This window comes from Capricornis sumatraensis, chromosome X, assembly GCF_032405125.1.
Source record: "Capricornis sumatraensis isolate serow.1 chromosome X, serow.2, whole genome shotgun sequence".
In the NCBI taxonomy this organism is placed as follows: domain Eukaryota; kingdom Metazoa; phylum Chordata; class Mammalia; order Artiodactyla; family Bovidae; genus Capricornis; species Capricornis sumatraensis.
The window spans coordinates 128964693-128987078 of record NC_091092.1 but is presented as its reverse complement, the minus strand read 5'-3'; the positions used below and the strand labels follow the sequence as shown (position 1 = coordinate 128987078).

The 22386-nt window shown below is 38.6% G+C and overlaps 1 protein-coding gene and 1 pseudogene across 1 annotated transcript in view; both read left to right on the top strand.

Moving 5' to 3' along the window:
- CDKL5 (cyclin dependent kinase like 5) overlaps positions 1-22386 on the top strand; it is a 107456-nt gene that overhangs the window by 19113 nt on the left and 65957 nt on the right. The gene's annotated exons all lie outside the window — the stretch shown is intronic.
- LOC138071033 (gap junction alpha-1 protein-like) lies at positions 1307-2379 on the top strand (annotated as a pseudogene).

Below are 22386 nucleotides of genomic sequence, written 5' to 3'. Positions count from 1 at the left end.
ATGGCAGCTATCCTTGTAAAATGCCCCTTTATGTACCACAGGATTCAGGACCACAGCACTGGTACAGATTGTCTTCCCCTCTCCAGAGACTCTCAGGATCAGACCCATGATTCCTGACATCTTTTGACACCACCAGAATTCACTGGTCATCCATTACCCAGAGCCCTTGTCTCTGTACTGATTTGTATATCCCTCAATTGCATCCTGTTTCCTCCCTTGACTCTCTTACCATCCCCTAGAACTCCCCCAACCGCCATTACTACTTTCTCTGATGGCCTCAGTCTTGCCCCGGCCTCACAGTGTGATTTGACTTTCTGCCTCTGGGATTCTCTGCTGATGCCTGAGGTAGCCTCCTTTGTCATATTCTGCTAGCTCTCTCTACTACCTGGTAACCATACTGCCTGCCTTTGAGCTCCTTGAATACAGTGAGTCCTTCCCTCTTCAAATTTTTGCCCCTGCTGCTTCTTCACACGCAGCAGTTTTTCCAGTCTTTGGTTGGCTGACTCTGTACATTCTGATCTGGATTTCGTTGTGCTAATCTCTGTCAGTGCCTGTTTGTTTCTTCTTGACACTTAATTAAATTTGCACTTGCATATTCATTTACTAAACCTTTTTCATTGATTCTAAGTATACATTCCCCCGCCCACAGTTCTGAAATTGGGGCATATCTTACCTTGGATGCCCTGATTGCTTTCTGAATGGTAAGTAAAATAATGATTTATCTTATAGTCAGTTAATTGTGATAATCAGTAAAATACTGTGCTTTTGCTGATCTGTTCCCCCAGTTGATTGTGAGCTCTGAAGGACTCATAGTAGGAACCAGTGCCCATTATCATATGTAACACCTACTAAGCACTCATAAATAATGCTGGGATGAATATCATTATCTGGAGACGATGGCCTGATACATCTGAAAATGAATCAGCCAATATATGCATGTAAATTTTTAATTCAGTTTTTGTGCTTGAGTTTTAATCTTTGAAGATTGCCTCATTCTGGAATTGGAGACATTTAAATGTGTCTGTTTTGTTCCCCTGTTTATGTAACTTGACACATTATTGATATATGTACATTCTTATTTAAGAATATTTACTCACCATGTATGGAAAGTGAATCCACATCAGTTTTTATCAGGTATCAGCAATTGCCTTTTGTTAGGGGAAAAATGAGGAAGGTACCAAAGAGTAACAGACTTGTAAGTTTTAGACAGTTCTGAGTGCTTTTTCATTTTACTTCATCCTCTAAGGAGTGCAGTCACTTGGCATACCTACTTTGCTTTTAAGGGAAAGAACAGCGAACAGGCAGCATGAGTTACTAGAGTGCTTTAGGCCAACTCCTTGACAGGGTTCACAGCTATAGGGAAGGTATGGCTCTCAGTCCTTTGGTTTTCAGAATCCTGCTACTGGGAACAGCAGTTGAGTCAGCCTGACATGATGAGTAGTTTGCCTTTAGTTGTAATGTTGGGCAACCTGGTTGTGAAAATGTCTGCTATGATCAGTCCTTCTCAATCTCTCACATGCACTTCTGAGTCCCACAGATCATAGTTGCATCTGTCCCCACACTCCTGTACCTAGTCCATGTGTCCTGTGTGATGCAAAAGGAGGACAAGTTGAATAAGAAAGAGGAGGAGCTCAAAGTTGCCCAAACCAATGGTGCGATTGTAGAGATGCCCTTAGAGGAAATTGAAATCAGGAAGTTCAAGTATGGCCTTGAAGAACACGACACGGTGAAGATGGTGGGATGGAGGCTTGCTGTAAACCTATACCATCTGCATCTTCATCAAGTCTGTCTTTGACGTGGCTTTCCTGCTGATCCAGTGGTACATCTAGGGATTCAGCCTGAATGTGGTTTCCACTTGCAAACGAGACCCCTGCCACATCAGGTGGATTGCTTCCTCTCTCGCCCCACAGAGAAAAACATCATCTACTTCATGCTGCTGGTTTCCTTGATGTCTCTTGCCTTGTATATCATTGATCTTTCTCTGTCTTACTCAAGAGCATTAAAGACCATTTGAAGGATCCAGAGAGTGAGCCTTTCATCTGGTCTGCCAAGCCCCTCCCGTGGCCCCTCATCAACTATTCCTCTTTCCACCATGTTTCCTCACAAGCATGAACTGGTTCCGAGACAGAAACAGTTCTTTCTGCCATAGTTACAGCAGACAAGGAAGTGAGCAAAACCATACTAATTGCAGCGCATAGCAAGTTTGAATGGGACAGGCAGGAAGCACTGTCTCTAACATACATAAACTTCTGATTTCCCTGATAACAAGCATAACTCCAAAAAATATCTAGCTGCTGGACACTGGCCATTGTAGACAAGCAGCCGTTCTGCAGAGCTAGCAGACATGCCAGCAGCAGTATAAATTACCTAGAGATCTAGACAGGTGGTTGGAAGCATTACAGTTCTGCTCACTTGTTAAAGAAAAGGAAGGTGCAATAGACAGTGTACTTTTGTTTCAGTGGAGGTGGTACTCAACGACCTCATTGACAAATCTTAGCAGATGCAAAGGCATTAGACTAGTTCTTTCGAGATGGTGAGGATAGGAGGGTGGAGAGAGAGGAATTAACAGAGGTACATGTTGGTTTTTAAAGTCATTAACTCAAAGAACTTGCATTTTTATAAGTAAAAGTTGTACTAGGTGATGCATAGGTAAGGCCTTTTTCTCCCCATATTCCCCTAGAATGGTTCAATGTATGTGAAAGTGATAGATATTTGCCACGTATTGGTATAAACAGATGCAGTATAAACTCATGAACATAGATTTTAAAATAAATGCACACAGGGTTCAAATTTGAGCTTTTCTCATGGATTTTTTTGGTAAGGGGCAAAACGATATTTACATTACATGATTTCTACCATAAAAGTAAAGCACTATTTTTCCTTAACTATCCCCCAACCCACAGTGTATCCTATTATAGATACTAGTTCTGTTTATTATAATGTTTTCTCTTTTGTAGAAAGATGGCACAAATGATTTCCTTTTCTGAAATGTAATCATTGATGCTTGAGTGATAGAATTTTAATACTATAAACAGCACTCATTAATGTGAAAAGCTTAAAAGAAATGCTTATAGCTGGACTATTAAGTGTTCTTACATGAATTTTGCAATGACTGATAATCCTTGCCTTTATCCAACTTAATAAACAGTATTTTGGAACTTATATTCTTTGGTAGTCTGTCTTTTGGGGTGACCAGCATTTTTGATATTTGTACTAAGATTTTATTTGGCATCCAAGAGAAGCTGAAAGATGTTTGAGTATTTTCAGTGTAACTAATTTGTTTGAAATATATACCACAGAAATGCTGCAGTCCATGAGTCGCAAAAAGTTGGACACGACTGAGCAGCTGAACTGAACTGATAGATGATTGATGAAAATGCTGAATTTAATGCATTATTCTTGCATGACAGCTACATAAGAAGTTTTGTACAATGAAGAACCCTAATTTTGTTTAACACTTCACATTGAACTATTGTCATGTTCAGCTTTACTGCGCACAGTGTAGACCTAGCCCATCATATGTTCTACAGAGTGTTCTTTGTTCAATAAAGTGTTAAGAGAGCAATCTGCATGACTGCTTTCTTTGAGAGCTTCTGGGTGCACTGATCTTTTTGAATTCTTCCTTGGTACATCTTCATCTAAGCAGAATATGCTAGAACAGATTTTTTGAAATGGAATTGTGGAGACGGTGTTAGAGAAGGTTTTAGTATTTGCTTTTTTAATTATATGTAGCAGCATCATACATAAACTTACTACTTTCAGATGTGCAAAAATTGTAGCTTCTTTGTTTTTCTTTTAACTGATCTACTTTTGGTCAGAAGCTTCCTCCTACCTGATAGGGCACCAGGGGAAGGCAGAGATGGGGACAACATTAAACTTGCCAATCCATCTGACTGTGTCTTGCTCTGACGGTCTCATTTGGAAAACCCATTCACTTGGTTCAGTCAAGAGTCTTTCAGATTTCCTTCTCACAAAACCTTTCTTAAGGAAGAATCACTGTTATGTTCTAATGGGATGTGTGCTTCTGTGGGAGACTGTAAAACCTTGGAATCAGATTGGACATTGCCACCCTCACTTCCTGTTTCACATTCATTTTTGTATATTGCTGACTTGATTTTCTTTAATTTTTTTCTCTTGAGATAATTATAGATTCACATGCAATTATAAGAAATAATAGATTCCATATATACTTCAACTAATTTCTCCCAATAGTAGTATCTTACATAAGTATAGCAGAACATCATAACCAGAAAACTGACATTGATATAATCCATGGATCGTATTCAGATTTCACCAATTTTACTTGCACTAGTGTGTATGTGGTGTGTGTGCTTGTGTGTACGTGTAGCTCTATCACTTGTGTAGACTTGTGTGGCCACCACAGTCAAGATAGAAGACAGTTGTTTTTTTAACCAGGATTCCTTATGCAATCTTTTCATAGACACAGCTACATCCTGACATAGCTATATCCCTCCTTTCCCCTCTACCTATACCCTGGCAACCACTAGTATGTTCATCTCTATAATTTTGTCATTTCAAGAATGCTCTTTAAATGGAGTGATATAGTATATATCCTTTTGAGATTGGCCTTTTTCACTCAGCATGACTCCCTTGAGAACCATCCAGGTTTTTTGTGTGAACCAATAATTTGTTCTTTTTTATTGCTGAGTAGTATTCCATAGAGTGGAGGTATCATGGTTTATTAACTTATTGAAGGACCTTCAGGTTTTTTCTAGTTTTTGGCTATTACAAATAAAACTGCTATGAAGAGTCATGTACAGGTTTTTTGTGAACATGAGCTTTCATTTCCCTGGAATAAATGCTGGAAAGTATAATTGCTGAGTTACATGCTAAATGAGTGTATAGTTTTGTGAGAAATTACTGGTGTACTCTTTTTTCCAGTGTTTCTCTCCCCAACAGCAATGTATGACTGATCTCATTCTCCATGTGCTCACCAACCTTTGGTATTATTACTATTTTTTATTTAGCCATTCTAATAGATATATAGGTGACATCATTGTAGTTTAAATTTGCATTTCTGTAATGGCTAATGATGTTGAACATCTTTTCATATGCTTGTTTGACATCTCTATATTCAGTTCAGTTCAGTCGCTCAGTCGTGTCTTACTCTTTGTGACCCCATGAACTGCAGTACGCCAGGCCTCCCTGTCCATCACCAACTCACGGAGTCCACCCAAACCCATGTCCATTGTATCAGTGATGCCATCCAACCATCTCATCCTCTGTCGTCCCCTTCCCCTCCTGCCCTCAGTCTTTCCCAGCATCAGGGTCTTTCCAAATGAGTCAGCTCTCCGCATCAGGTGGCCAAAGTATTGGAGTTTCAGCTTCAACATCAGTCCCTCCAATGAACACCCAGGACTGATCTCCATATTCTCTTCAGTGAAATATCTGTGCCATTCATCCATTTTCTAGTTGAATGCTTTATTACTGTTGTATTTAAGGAGTTTTTGAAATATATATATATATATATATATATATATATATATATATTCTTGATTAAAATCCATGTTGGATATGTTTGAAAATATTTTTTTCCCAGGTTGTAGCTTGTCTTTTCATTGCTTAATCGGATCTTTCACAGAGCAGAATGTTTTAATTTTGATGCAGTAATTTAATTATTTTTCCTTTTATAGATTGTATTTTTGGTGGTAAGTCTAAAAACTCTTTGTCTAGTCATTCATCCTAAAGATTTTCTCCTTTGTTTGCTTCTAACATTTTATAAATTTGCATTTTACATTTAAGTCCATGATCTGTTTTGAGTTAATTTTTTAATATAAATTTATTTATTTTAATTGGAGGTTAATTACTTTACAATATTGTATTGATTTTGCTATACATCAACATAGGTTGCTTGAGATGTAGGTTGAGGCTTTTTGTTTGTTTTGCCTATGGATGACCAGTTGCTCTAGCACTACTTGTTGAACAGTCTCTCCTTCCTCCACTGAATTTCTTTTGCAGGCAAAAATCAGTTGAGCATATTTGTGTGGCTCTATTTCTGGGTTCTCTGAGCTGTCCCATTGATTGAGTGTTTATCCTTCTGCCAGTGTCATGCCGTCTTGACTACTGTTACGTGGCTCTGTAGCAAGCCTCACTGTCAGGTATAGTGATTCCTCCCACCTTATTCTGCTTTTTCAAAATTTCTTTAGCTATTCCAGGTCATGTGCCTTTCAGTTTCTGTTTTAGAATAAGCTTTCCTATATCTATAGAACACTTGCTGGCATTTTGATAGGAATTACTTTAAATTTATATATCCATTTGGGAAGGATTGGCATCTTGTTGAGTCTTATAATACACGAGTACAGTGTGTTTCTCTGTTTAGGTTCTCTTCAATTTTTTCATTAACATTTTATAATTTTCAGGATACAGATCCTATAGGTATTTTGTTAGGTTTATATTTTATTTCCTTGGAGCAATTGTAAATCTTATGTTGCTTCTAATTTCTGTCTCCACATTTTTGTAGTTTGTATATAGAAATGTGATTAGTTTATCTTATATTCTACAATCTCGTGAAACTCATAGTTCTAGTTTTTTGGTGGATTCCTTGGGATTTTATATGTAGACATATTTTATATGTCGTATGTAAGTAGTGTCCATTTCATTCCTTTGTTTACACTCTGTTTGCTTTTTATTTCTTTTTCGTGGCTTATTACTCTGATTAGAACTTATAATACTGTGTTAAGTTGCAGTGATTAGAGCAGACATTCTTGTCTTTTTTGCGATCTTAGGGAAAAAGCATTGTCTTTCACCATTAAATATGTTAGCTGTAGAGTTTTGTGGATGATGTTTATCAAGTTAAGGAAATTACCTTCTATTCTTAGCTTGCCAGAGTTTCTTTTTTTTTTAAGTCATGAATGGATGCTGGATTTTGTCAGATTCTTCTATTATATGATTTTTGTTCTTTACCCTGGTGATAGTATTTTCAAATGTCAAATAAGTCTTGAATATCTGGAATAAATCCAGCTTGGTCATGGCGCATATTTCTTTCCATATATTGCTGGATTTGATTTGCTAATGTTTTGAGTTCATGAGCTATATCAGTGAGTAGTTTTTGTTTTTTGTGTTGTCAGGTTTTGGTATCCACGTAGCAGTAACTTTATAAAATGAGTTGGGAAGTGTTTCTTCCTCTTCTAATTTCTGGAAGAGGTTATATAAAATCAATGCTGATTTGACTTTAAATGTTTGGTAGAATTCTTCAGTGAACCCATCAGAGCCTGAAGATTTATTGGAAACTTTAAAATTACAAATTCACTGTATTTAATAATTATCTGACTGTTGTTTATTTCATCTTGGTTAAGCTTTGGTAGCTTGTGATTTTCAAGGAATTGGCCCATTTTTTTTCTAAGTTGCCAAATTTATGAGTATGAAGTTTGTGGTACTTCTTACTATCCTTTTAATGGCTATAGAATTATAGACATCTCCCCTGTTTCATTCCTGATATTGATAATTTTTGTCTTTTATCTTTTTAAAAATCTTTATCAGTCTTGGTAGAGATTAATCAACTTTACCAATTTCGGGGGGAAACAGATTTTACTTCATTGATTTTTTCCCTCAATTGTTTTCTTATTTGAAACGTCACTGATTTCTGATTTTATCTTTATTATTTCCTTCCGTCTTGCTTTGGGTTTCTTTTTCTAGTGTTGAGGTAAGAATTTAGGTTATTTATTTGAGACCTTTCTTCTCTAAAATATACAGTTAGTGCTATACATTTCTCTCTTAGCATTGCTTTAGCTACATCCCACATATTTTGATATAATATGTTTTCATTAAGGGCCTTCCCTGGTGGCTCAGACCTTAAAGAATCTGCTTGCAGTCCCGGAGACCCGGATTCGATCCCTGGGTTGAGAAGATCCCCTGGAGAAGGGAATGGCTACCCACTCCAGTATTCTTTGGAGAACTCTGTGGACAAAGGAGCCTGGTGGGCTATAGTCCATGGGGTCGCAAAGAGTCGGACACGACTGAGCGACTACACACACACACACACATTTTCAGCAAGATGTTTGCCTCTCCCTCAGCTTTCCTAGAAAAGGGCTCTGCTGAAAGCTTTCCGGGAATTCAGGGTTTTTAAGGCATGACCCACCCATCTCCATGCATGGCCCTGCAGTAAAACCGTTCTCTGCTCCGAAGTCCAACGTTTTAGTATTATTTGACCTCACTGCACATGGGGTGCGTGCACTTACTTGCATATGCTAACTGTTGACCATCCTGGCTAGGAGGGGCAGGAGAGGCAGGTGTGCCTTGTCACTGCTCCCCACGTGGCCTCCACTCGCACTACCCTGGCAGGGGATTGGGCCTGCTTCCCACTCTGCCTTTGCTGGTATGAATAGAGTCACAATTTTCACTGTTAAGTCTGGCTGGAGTAGAGTGGTTATTGTTTAAAAGTTTTCCATCTTGGTAGGCTGGTCCTTCACTGGCCTTTTAGCTCGAGAGAGAGCGGGCTTTGGTTGGGGCTATTTCTTGTCTGTGTCACAGGCATTTTAGGGTTGCTTGTTGAAGTAGTTTTATTGGAGTTGCTTTAAAATCCTTGTCAGATAATTCCAACATTTATTTCATCTTGGTGTAAGTCTCTTGTCTTCTCATTCAAATTGTGACTCTAAAGGTCCTTGGTATGATGAGTGAATTTTGATTCTATCCTGGTCAATTTGTATGAGGTCTGGATCCTTTTTGATTTCTTTCGTTGGGCAGGTAGCCTTCCTGTAGCAGTATAGTGTGAGGGTTGGAGGTGTATGTTCAGTTTCTCCTTAGGCCTCCCTGACCCCACCTCTGCAGAAATCTTGCTTTTATTCCCACTGCCTCCTTGCAGGTGGATGGAGCAGATGTTCAGCTCCTCACTTGGCCCTGCCAAGACCTTCCCAGCAAAGAAAGTGAAAGTGAAGTCGCTCAGTTGTGTCCGACTCTTTGCGACCCCATGGACTGTAGCCCACCAGGCTCCTCCATCCATGGAGTTTTCTAGGCAAGAGTACTGGAATGGGTTGCCATTTCCTTCTCCAGGGGATCTTCCAGACCCAAGGGTTAAAGCCGGGTCTCCTGGATTGCAGGCAGACGTTTTACCCTTTGAGCCACCAGGGACTCCCAGCAAAAGTGGACCACTAATTCATCTCGCCTTATTATCTCAGCTTCATCCTGAAGACACTACCCTGGCAGTGGCACCAGAGTACTGTCGTCTGCTTCTGCCTAGGAGGAGAGAGAAGATCAGCTTGGGGACTGGACCTACCAGCACCACAGAGGGGTGAATGGAGCACTCCCTGCTTCTGCCAGGCTGTGGGTGGAAGATTAGGACCCTGCTTTCTCATGTGTGTGTGTAAGAGTGTCTACCCCCTTAGCCCCACTGAAACCTCAGTGGCATAGTGGTACAGTTTTTCCTTTCATGTTTGCTTGAGCAGGGTGAGTATTGCCTGAAGGATTTTCCATTGTTAGCTCATCCTTTTATTGATCTTTTAGCGGCGGGAACGGGCTATTCTTGGCACTTTTTTATATTTGACTCTTGTGGGTTCCAGGTCACAGGCTTCTCTGGCACCCTGGTGAGAATACATGGGAAACAGTGAGGAATCCCAGGAGACTGAGTGCTGAGGTGTTCCTTAGGTCCCCAAGTCTCCAGGCACTCGTCCTCCTTCTTTCCATCCTGTCTTCTATCTTTGTGTAGAGGGGGTCTTTAGTTTAAAGAGGAGGCACCTGGGAGAAATGAGGCTACTCCGTCTTGATCAACTAGAAGTTTCCATGTGTGTGTGTGAAAATTCTGTAAACGCCTATTTTATGATAATGAACATCAGTTCATTCTTCAAATATACCATGTATCAGGCACTGTGATTGAGACTTAGTCTTTACCTTCAGAGATCTCAGTTTTTTGCAGTTCAAAGTCCTGTGAAATAGATTTTAATTTGCTCCATAGCACTCAGGTAGAAATATAATTGTTTTAGAAATAAAACTAAATCTAAGTCACCACCTGGCTTGTTGGTATTACTAGCACTCCTTTGCTTTCTGTGGACTAATACAAGCCTCCTTTGGTTTATGACATACCAGGCAAATGGGGAAAGCTGCGTTGTCCTTAGTGCTTTGTTGTTACCATGGTTACTGTTGCTTGTTACTCAGGTTACCATTAGACATTTTGCCAGGAGCTGCCCTCCAGTGGGCATTGTTTCCCTGACCCCACCTCTCCAGGCAGGGGTCTCTCCAAACACCATCACTGTTCTAAGTCCTGGACATGCTTCTGTCTCATGTGGAAGCTACAGCCCCAAAATCTGGAGGAATGTCACCTCTCTTTAACCTGTTGGATGGGAAGTTCGGTTCAACTGTGAGTCTGGGCTTTATATAGTAAGGTCTGTTAGTTCTCTCCAGGGTTGGGAGAAGCCCCTTGAGGACAAATTACTTGCTCTCGACTTTCCTCTGGAAACTTGCTTTGGTGATTTGAGAATGCCCGGAAGTAGAGTTGAGCAAGCTCCAGGAGTGGGTGATGGACAGGGAAGCATGGTGCGCTGCAGTCTGTGGGGTCACAAAGAGTTGGACATGACTGAGCAACTGAACTGAACTGAGAAGTAGTGTTTTGAACTTGATGATGGTAATAATCGTAATAACATTTAGCTTATGTGCTGTACTGAGCATTTTCTTTGTATCTTCTCATTTAATCCTAATAGCAGTCTCAAGAGTTAGTGATATCATTAGACCCAGATTGCAACAAAGGAAATCAAGGTACCAAGAAGTTAACAAACTGGCCCAAAAAGTCACTCGGCTAGTAGCTGGTGGAGCTAGAATTCAAATCCAGGCAGTGTGGCTCTGAATCTGAAGTTCTCACACCTCTTGATGTATGACATCTTTTGACTTTCACTTTGGTTTGTTATTATTTGTTTGAAATCAAGATTGTGTCTGAAAGAAGTGCTTCTGGGCTTTTGAAAGTTAATCACAGAATTAAATGTAATTAAACAGCATTTCTAGTTAGAAACACTTTTTGTTTTCTTTCTTATGAAACCATATAGATAGATCTGGCAACTGGAGTATAAAAAATAGCCTGTACATAGCTTATGTTTTAAATTGGAGTATAGTCATCAGATTTTTTATTTGTTTCTGAAAGTAGGAAATGATGAGTTTATTAGAAATTTCTGCCTTTCTGTTTGGTAGTTTAGGGCTCAAGAGAAAATTTAACCAAATAATTTTTTATAATATATATCTGTTTATCACATTTCATTATATGGTGGTAACATTTTCTATTACTTTAGAAGTGCCTTTTTGAACAAAAATACACGTAGTAGTATAACTAGAAGGATGTGATTCATAAATCATTATATAAATATTACACATGCCCTTAGATTTAAATTCTACTTTAAGGGCTTATTATAAAGCTGTTATAATGTAGCCAAGTTCCTTTGTTCAGAAAAGATTTGTCCTTTAACTTGATTTTTTAGTGAAAATATATAAATTGTTCCATTCATTTAAAATGTAGAAACAAGTTTATTTACATGTATATTCTATGTACCTGATAGTATAAAATATAAAATTTCTGCCATGTTTTGTTAGAGAATAATACATAATTTCTCTTGAGGTGATCCATTAATTTCTGTTTTTTGATATCATTGGTTTTGAGATTTCTACAGGCACTTTCTCACTATGTGATTTATCTGAATCACTATGCGATTTATATTTATTTATTCAGATACCTTTTTCAAAATTGTATTGATTTATCATCCATGCTGTTTAAATACATTCTTTGTTGATATATAAAGATTCTTTGTTAGTTCTGGCTCAAGAGGAACCACAGGAGAGAGCTTTGAAACTTTAAATTTAATTTATTAAGCCGACATCTGTTAAAACACCTGCTGTAGTGAGTCCTGCTGGATGTCTGGAATAAACAACAAGAAGGACATGATTAGTGATTGTAGACAACCCGCATTCTGGAAGGGGCAAAACTCATGACAGCATAATGATTGGGATGTGTTCTCTGCCCTTGAGGAGTTCTAGGACCAACAGGGGAGAAGGTAATGGCAACCCACTCTAGTACTCTTACCTGGAAAATCCAGGAGGAGCCTGGTAGGCTGCAGTCCATGAGGTCGCTAAGAGTCGGACACGACTGAGCGGCTTCACGTTCACTTTTCACTTTCATGCGTTGGAGAAAGAAATGGCAACCCACTCCAGTGTTCTTGCCTGGAGAATCCCAGGGACAGGGGAACCTGGTGGGCTGCCATCTGTGGGGTCCCACAGAATCGGGACACAACTGAAGCGACTTAGCAGCAGCAGCAGCAGCAGGACCAACAGAGAATGAAAATGTCAAAAAACAATTTATTTCAAAACTCAGGGGATTGGTCTGTTTAAGAGAAATAGTATTTCAGCCTTTATTTTCTGTGATGTTTTTAGTTGTGATGAAATTTACATATTCCATTTCTATGCCCTGTGTGTCTATTGCCTTATTTCTTCTTGGTCCCTGTAAGATTCTTAAGAAGTACTTTGAGCAGTTGAACTGCTTAATTCACTGTGCTGAGCCATTTGTACGCCTTTCTGCTAGGTCTTAGGGGCGAGAGTTATTTGTAGTGCCTGCACTCATGGATCTTATTAACTGTAATTTGAGGTAGGCCTTGAGGCAGAGTTGCAAACCAAAGATTCCAGGGTAGTTGTGGTAAGAGCTTGGTAGGAGATGTGGTTAGTGTGCTAAGGACTTCAGGAGAGGAGCACCCAGAATAAGCTGGGGGATCATGCAGTGCTTCCCAAAGGAGGGTTTTGAAGGAGGAAAGAAAGAATTAACTAGAAATACAGAGTTGGCTTCTTGTCATTTAAATAGCAGCTATAACATCACTTCCTTGGAAACTCCCTGTATCTTGTTTACCCACCAGTATCTAAAAAATTTAAGTATGTTGACTTCAATGGCATCTACATAATTTACTGGGGAAATTGGCCATGAGGAAGTTAGGCACAGTCAGTTCTTCTCTCAATCAAGGAATCTATAGCAAGCTGTTTGCCTTCATTTGGATCGTATATTTTTATGTTGATCATTAGTCCATTTTAACTTTAAACCTTTCTTTGTTTATTTTTCTATCATTATAGCTGAATGTTTATGTAGTTAACGGAGATAATCTTTCTGGAGTAGCTGGTTATGTATCTTTGGTCAATAAATTGGTTTTTCTCTCCTAATCTTTTCTTATCATGGTTCCAGATAAGAGAGTAGGGTAAAAGCCTCTTCAGAGGGGATATTCCTTTGAGACTTAAAAGGGAAACAAAAGACAGCCCTTCCAGGTGCCAAAGAAATGTGGATTGAAGAGCAAAGTTAAGGCAGGCAAGTCCTGACATTCTCTTCCCCACACCCCTCCCACCTGCATAAAAGTGAAAGTTACTCAGTCCGGTCCGACTCTTTGTGACCCCATGGACTGTACAGCCCATGGAATTCTCCAGGCCAGAATACTGGAGTGGGTAGCCTTTCCCTTCTCCAGAGGATCTTCCCAACCCACGGACCGAACCCAAGTCTCCTGCATTGCGGGCGGATTCTTTACCAACTGAGATATCAAGGAAGCCCTTCCCACTACCATGGGGGTCTGGAATTCTGGGTTTGGGGGACACTGAGTTGCAGGTGAAGCCAAAAGTGAAGGATGCTTATGCCCCCATTTCCCTCTTGAAACTCAGGGAGGAAACTGCCTTGCAAGATTGCCTCAACACAATAGAAGCAGTGACAGCAGAGTAAATTGTGGCATGATGTGGTTAGGTGGAGAGAGGATGCCTGGGCCTCCTCAGCTTGTGAGTGTCTTCTGAGGAATCCCATAGGTATCACCCACCCCAGGTAACTAGAATTGAGAGTTAGCAAACCTGTCAGTGGGGATGCAGTGTTGAGGGGCAGGCTGATATCAGCACTCTAGTTGTTGGCCAGGTAGCAGTCACACATGAGATTGCAGAGTATAGACGGCTTTACCTATTAAAGCTGAGAAAGAGACAACCAACCAGGCCAGACCCCTGGGCTCTAAGCCAAGAGCACATCCCTGAGCCCACAGCCTGCATGGGGTCCAGCATTAGCGTCTGGCCAGTGTATGGGGTCCAGACATATAAGGAACCTTGTCTTGGGGACCATAGAGCCCCAGGGGACAGCACAAGGGCCAGTACATGTGTATCTGTGAGTCTTTCCTTTACCACAGTCAAGTTACAAAACCCCGTCCACATCCATATACCCAGCTGCCATCTCCGTAGAAGCAGGGAGAAACTGAGTGTTTACCTGAAGAAACCTATGACCCACCTTACCTGTTCCCTGAGAAACCTGTATTCAGGTCAAGAAGCAACAGTTAGAACCAGACGTAGAACAATGAACTGGTTCCAAATTAGGAAAGGAGTACGTCAAGGCTGTATATTGTCACCTTGCTTATTTAACTTATATGCAGAGTACATCATGTGACATGCCGAGCTGGATGAAGCACAAGCTGGAATCAGGATTGCCGGGAGAAATATCAATAACTTCAGATATGCAGATGACACCACCCTTACGGCAGAAAGTGAGGATGAACTAAAGAGCCTCTTGATAAAAGTGAAAGAGGAGAGTGAAAAAGCTGGCTTAAAACTCAACATAAAAAAACGAAGATCATGGCATCCGGTCCTATCACTTCATGGCAAACAGAAGGGGAAAAAGTAGAAACAATGACAGATTGTATTTTCTTGTGCTCCATAATTCCTGCGGACAGTGATTGCAGCCATGAAATTAAAAGATGCTTGCTCCTTGGAAGGAAAGCTATGACAAACCTAGACAGTGTATTAAAAAGCAGAGACGTTACTTTGCTGACAAAGGTCCATATAGTCAAAGCTATGGTTTTTCCTTTAGTCAGGTACAGATGTGAGAGACGGACTAACAAGAAGGCTGAGCACTGAAGAACTGATGCTTTTGAATTGTCCTGGAGAGAACTCTTGAGAGTCCCTTGGACAGCAAGGAGATCAAACCAGTCCATCCTAAAGGAGATCAACCCTGAATATTCTTTGGAAGGACTGATGCTGAAGCTAAAGCTCTAATACTTGGCCACCTGATGGGAAGAGCTGACTCATTGGAAAATACCCTGATGCTGAGAAAGATTAAGGGCAGGAGGAGAAGGGGGTGACAGAGGATGAGATGGTTGGATGACATCACCAACTCAATGGTTGTGAGTTTGAGCAAACTCTGGGAGATAGTGAAGGACAGGGAAGCCTGGCATACTGCAGTCCGTGGGGTCACAAAGAGTAGGACATGACTTAGAGACTAAACCAACAACAACTATAAATCAAAAAGGACTGAGCTACTATAAAATGCAAGTTAAAGTCAAGGTCAGAGCTTGAAAAGCAAGGTTAAATCAGTCATAGAAAATTGAAGAGCCACGTTTTCTTGGCACATCTTAGATTTAGTCTTAGAGGATATATTTTTGTCATTTAAATTTAAATTTTGCCCACTATTGAACACAGCTTAAATCCAGTGATTGTCTGATTGAGGTTGTAGATTGCCTGCATTTGGCATACCTAATTAATGCTATTTTTGATTATTTGATCACTAGAAGTAGAATTTTCATTTTCTCATTATCTAGTCATTGTTATAAAATGAGCACAAAATGAAATAAAATGTAACACAATTGTACAGTAACTACAGTATGTACATGATGGTTAATATTTCTAAACTGAAATGCTGTCTGGCAAGCATCATTACAGTGTACTTTTTGAAATTTCCATTCATTTGCTGACAATACCAAGTCTGAGTTTGGTGTAGCCAAGGTGGTTTGAGAGCATCTGTATATAATGTCTGTAAGTGTGGGCTGTATGAAATCAAGTACATCTCAGATTTTGCATAATCTATAAATAGGGAGCTAAATTGTTTGAAAGTTTACCTATCCCTTTCTAGTGAAGAGAGTTGCTATTTGCTGTGCTAGAGGGATTAGTGAAAATTGTTCTGTGGGTGCCTCATTTTTTATCTTGATAACATTTTATTAATTACCTAATCTATCATAATAAGTAGGGCAGTCAATTTATATTAGTCTATAACTATGAGGTGAATTATTTTTAAATGATGCATTTAAAATCAACTCTATTGAGGTAAAATTTACATATAAAGAATGTACCCTATATACAGGAAGAGGTAGCTATTTTAAGTGTACAATTCCGTGTGAACTAGTTTCCTCAGTTCCTCATGGTTACATCCTTAGACATTATCAACCAGTGTGCTTTCAGGTTGATATTGATCCACTGACACTTATACTGGACCATATTAGAAGTATTTATAAAGGCTTTCTAGGTATGTGGGCTTGTTTACATTTATCAGCTAAATGGTCCTAGGTTTTTGTTTTTTATTCTTATATTTGAGACATTCAAACCTCAGCCATCTAGGTGGCTCCAAGTCTCATAGCCTTACTGGTACGTTCACTTGTAATGTTCAAGTAAAAACAGTTCAGGACTTGACTGGGAATTCTAGTGTTCTCCTTAAGAATGTGGCTTACCTTTTCAAGAGAGCCTCACCATTTTCTCTTCCCACTAACCTCATGTTGCTATATCTCACCTCGAGAGACTCTTCCCTTCTCTGTTCCACATCGGCCCAGGGTTTACCCCTCTTCCTTCATTTCCTGGAACTCCACTAATATAAAATGACTGGCAGCATTTGTAGCACATGTGCCCTGAGGATCTGGGGACCTTGTTACTATATACGACTGTGAGTGGTATATTAGCTAGTTCTGGGTCTGTGATAATTTCCTTCACTCAGAGTATCTCACAATACACATGTTAGATATTAGTAATTATGTGACATATCTGTTTCCATATTATATTTTGCCGGGCTAGAGGAAAGCTTACTAGTTTAGTCACAAAATGGAATAGAGGTGATGGTGAAGGATAGCAATCCTTGTTGCAGGTGGATAAATGAATCAATAAATAATAACGTTTTAATTTAGTAAACCTTCTGATGTAACTTGATAAATATTGGCAACCTAGTAACTGCAGTAATTTTATAGCAATGCTGTGGAAGAATTTTTTTTTTAACAAAAGAAAGTGATATTGGTTTTGCAGTGCCTTTTCAAGATCTGTAGGAGGCCAGAGTAGCCAAATAGCAAAAGAGATTTTTAATCAAGACAGTATAATTCTGAACTTAAAGAGCTTGTTTCAGTTCCTGCCTGCTGAAGGACTTCTGGACAGAGCCAGATAAAATTTTGAAGGCTCTATGTTCTTTCATTATCCTCATTTTTAAAAACTTTCTGAAGAAAGAAGGAAACAGATATATCTTAATAAGTCTCCCAGGGATACACTGTCCTTAAAAAGCATAAACATGTATATTTGTATTCTTTGTTTTTAGGTTTGTTGCTTGAGTTCCTTGTATATCAAGGAATATCTTTTATTCTTTTTATAATTATGGTAGGAAAAGGTGTTTTTCTCTGTTAAGCTGTAGTGAAATTAGTAAATGATGTCCAAATAGATGGATGACATGGGCCAGCAAGATTTGAGGTTTAAATACATTATGCAGTACGACATTTGCACTGGATCTTTCTCTCTTGCTCAGCATACTTTTAGACCAGTCATACATTTATTTGTCACCTACACACTTGCAGTCCTGTGGTAGAATCAGATAAATATGTGAAGGTGTCACTTTAATACAAGTTACGAAGGAGAGGTGTCTACTCAGAGAGCATTTGGGGCTTCAGATGTAGTCACGGGGCTATAGGAAGACTTCCTTAAGGAAGTGACAATTGAGCTAAGGCCTAAGGGATAGGGTTGAATGGCACAGGGAGGGCCAAGGTTTTAGGAGGAAAGGGAACAGCCTCAATAGCAGGAGAGATCGTGGTAAGGATGGCGAGGGCTCAGCAAGAAAGGGAGACCAAAGAAGAAGAGGTTGGGGACCATTCCCTGCTGACCAGGTAAAAGAGCTTTGATGTGGTCCTTAGGGCACGGGAGTTTGGGAAGAGTCTTTTAAGGGCAGTTAATCAGATTTTCCTTTGCAAATGAAGAGCCTGTTGTTGAGTGGCAGACATATTAAAAATGTTAGGAAGTTAGGTAGTACCCTGGGTGGGAATTCCAAAGGCTCCAACTAGGATGGGAGTGTTCAGGTAGAGAAGAACAGTGGACCAATTTGAAAAAGATTTAGGAAACAAAAATCAACAGGGCTTGGTGATGACCTGGATGGACTGGGGATTGCAGACAAGGGAGATGGAAAGAGTGGGCCTTAATTTCTGGCTAGGGTTCACTGGGACATGGGGCAGGAGGCGGGGCCAGGTTCCGAGGGGAAGATGAGGGCATGGCTAGGCATGCTGTCTAAATGTCTTACATGCATTTATTCTCATTTTACATCTCAATAAAGATTTATAGGGGGCATAAATAAAATACCCCAGCCCATAGCGGGTAGAAGGGATTTGATGTTTTATTGGAAACAAATGAGATAATAGATTTTGTTATGTAGGAATTTTATTACTGACTTGACTTGAAGGCAGTTGTTTTATAGAAGACTTTTTCTTTGTAAGATCCCACTTCCCACATCTTCCTTTCTTGGCTGCATGCTTTCTCATGTTCTTGATGATGTATTCATATCTTCATAAGACTATCCTCTTTTTAGAGCCTGAGCATGGGAGTTTTCCTTGTAATGCTTTTTAAAATGTAAGAGTTCTTAGCAACAAAAAATAATGTTTTTATTTATCTTTTGATAGTTCACTATATGATGTTTAATGGAACCATATTGCAAAAGTTATTATAAAAGTAATTGTTTTATGAAAATGAAATGAATGTAGACATTTTAGTACCTTGATTAATAGCTTTAATAATTTTTGAAGAATTAATCTTTTAATCATCCCATTTCCAACTAAAATTTCTTTTCACAGCGTATTAGTCTTTTTCAAAGATTTACCTGATCTCAACAAGTAGTCAGGCTCTTTTTTAAGGGAAATGCTTATAGTGGACTATCACAAAACCATTACAATGAATAAAACTAAAGCAAGGTTTCTCAGCATCAGTACTTTTGACGTTTGGGGCCAGGTAATTCTTTGTGGTGGAGACTGTCCTGTGCATTGTAGGGTGTTTAGCAGAATCTGTAGCTTTTAACCACTAGATGCTAATAGAAAGTGTATGCTGCAGTCCATGGGGTTGCAAAGAATCAGACACAATGTAGCTACTGAACAACAACGACAATCCCCTACCCTGTTGTGACAACCAGAAGTGTCTGCAGACATTGCCAGATGTCCCCTTGGGGCACAATTATCCCCAGGTGGCTAGATTTATGTTTAAATCTTAACTATACCATGTTGTACTTAAAAAAAGAACTGTTACAAAAGGGTGTGTAAAGTAACATGCCAGTTATGATTTTTAATGTACAAAATAGGTAAATTTGCTTATGGATGAATTCATTGGTAGTAATAAAAATGTGTCTGGGAATGGTACATACCAACTTTAGGATGGCAGTTACCTCTGGGGAGAGAAGGAATGGGCATGAACAAAGATTTATGATATTTCACATTTCAGAAAGAGAGCAAAGCAAATTAAACCAACATATTATAAACTTAAATCTCAAAAGTAGAATACATTTTTTCTTTATATTTATATGATCAACCATTTTAAACTTCTATGGCATATCATATAACATTCACTGTACTTCTTTTGTCAAAAATTTTTACTTACTGTCATGCATTATTACACACTAGGATGTAAGCGTTTGTACAAATGAGATGCTTCACTTACTCACTCATGTTAAACTTAGGATGCCACATTAAAAAAACCTCACATAAAGTTGGGGCCCAACGAACAGTTCTTAGCTGACTAAAATACACACCTGAGTATTAATCTTTCTTGATTACGTCTGAAATACTTAAATTTAGTAGTTAATCTAACTTTTAGTATTGGCAGACTATGGTAGTTTATACGTATTAGTAATAAATACAAGTCAAGGAAAGATCTCTGAGGGATTCCTTGGAGAACAGTCTGATTTTTATCATTGCATATCCTGGATAATGTTTTGTATTTCTGTTAAATGCTCCATTGTATCTACTTGCCATGGAATGTATCCTGTGCATGAATTTACTCCCATTTTATAATTTTGCTCATAATGTAAAAGTAACTTAAATAATTTGTCTAAGTTAAGATTCTGTTAAATAAAAGTCTGAATATAGATAAAGATGGAAATATATGAAATATTTGCACATACTTTTAGATGTATAAATATTAGAACAGACTTTAGACAACTATTTGAAAAGTTTTGTTGCTGCTAGCATTTTGAGAAAATACAGAAGAGAAATAAGCATACCTCCCTAGAAGTGTGAGAGAGAGCATGTGTGTGTATGTTTCAGAACATATCCTTTTCAACAATAGAATTTATATATATGACTTGCAGTGGCAAATAGCATTGCCATAGATGAGAAATGGCCTCCAGAATCAATCTTCCTAGGTTTAAAATTTTAGCCTTATTACTTCTTAGTTGTATGATCTTGGGGCAAATTATGGCACCTCATAAAATTCAGTACATTTTTATCTGTACAATGAACATGTTGGTAATATTCTCTTCAGAGAATCTTGATTTAATTTGAAAATTAAATGAGTTAATACATGGAAAACACAGGGCTTGGCACAAAAGTTCTTAAGAATAGTAAAATAAAGCTGACTTTTTAAAGTTACCATATCTATCTATAAGGTGATAATATTTATGTTTATAGGATTTTGCTTCTGCTGAAGGATCACATCAGTGTTTGAAAGCACTTAGTGTGGTCTTTGCATACCAAATACAGAGTGAAATATTTTAAAATACTTGTCAAGTTGTAATTTCTCCCAAGGAAGGGCTTCCTCAGAGAATAGAGAATGAATTTTAGAGTATAACCTTTGGAATGGTTTAATCCATGAATAGCAGAGTAAAATAAAATCATTATTTTTTTCTGTTCTGTTTCATAATGCATGTTGGATATTTTAAACTAGAGCAAAACATTTAAAAAGATGACTCCTGCTACTTCCTTATAACTGTATGATTGGTTTAGAGAATTTACTGTTCCAAAGCATAATTAAATCAAGTTATGTAACTGCATTTAAAATAACTTAGTAAATTTATGGTCATTAATACCAATCAGTTACTTTGCCAACATCTTAAGAAGGGACAATTGATTCTGGAAATAAACCAATGACTCAGGAGCTTTAGACAGTCAGTAGCAGAAGTGAGTTTTGATTACAAGTTTCTGTGTTCAGTATGGTTGTTCACTGATGGATGCATGATTTTTATGGGGTGGAGGATCATGAGAATACAGGAAGAAATACAACCGCTAGAGGTATTTTTTTTAATTTGTTACTACTTTAAAAATTTATTTTTCATTCTCTTTTTTTCCAGTTGTGGAAATTTATTCTGAAAAATGTTAAATGGCTTCATTTAGCTTGTTTACTCATGAAGTACAATTCAGGAGCCTCTATCTTTCTGCATTCCAAAGTAATATAATTTCAATTTTGAGACAAAATTAAGGGTGAGGCATGGAATGATCATTAGTGTTTACTTACATATTTTATGATATCCTTAGTTTGTTGTTTAAAATATGAGCTCTTAAGTAACTCCTTGTTTAAACAAAAAAGACGTTGAAACAAGTAGCAGATTATGCCTATCCTACTAACTACAGCTGGTGACATTCTCTTGCAGATGTTGTGGGGGCAATGCCTTGCTTTTTTGAATAAATTGAATTTAAAACACAGTTCTTCAGAGTTGTCACATATTTTTTCTTTGTCTACATCTATGTTATATATAACATCTCAAGGTGGTGGCATGAAGATATTGAAAAACAAAACCATAAACTTGTAAAAGTTCTGTAAATTAAGAAACTAAACATCAAAGATCATTAGCAAAGTCCAGGGAGATTGTTTGAAAAATACATTCTATCTATTCTATTTTCTGAACCAGAATATGGCAAAGTATCCAAAAGGAATAGGAAAAGACTTGGATCATCATCAGCATCTATATTGCCAGTCTTTTCCACATCAGCATGTATAGTGCCAGATCTTTTCTGAGACAAAATGCCTCAAATACAGAAGGGCAAGAGGTAGAGATGGATTTGAAGCAGCATTTTGTATCCTAGGATGCACAGACCCCATTACAAGGTGTGGTGAAGGTGAATTAGTAGGAGTAGGATGTGCTAGGAAGTGTGGGCTCAGCAAACAGGTTATTCAGAGAACTTTGCCCAAGTGGCCCAGCCTCAGACCAGCCAACCCAACACAAAGAATGTTTACTAAGAATCCAGGTTTCAAATTGGGCTCGGGTACATCAATCTGCCTTTGAAATGCAGGTTGCTAAAAAGTCCAACTACCTTTTTTGCTGCCTGACACCAAGCCTGGTGAATCTCTTCCTGTCTTAGTGAGGATGATAACTATAAATGGGAGTCAGGCTGTGGCTTATGAAAAGTCATGAATAGATAAAATACTGCTCTGAAGATTTAAGAGCAACACATAGTTCTGAAGATAATGTTTTTG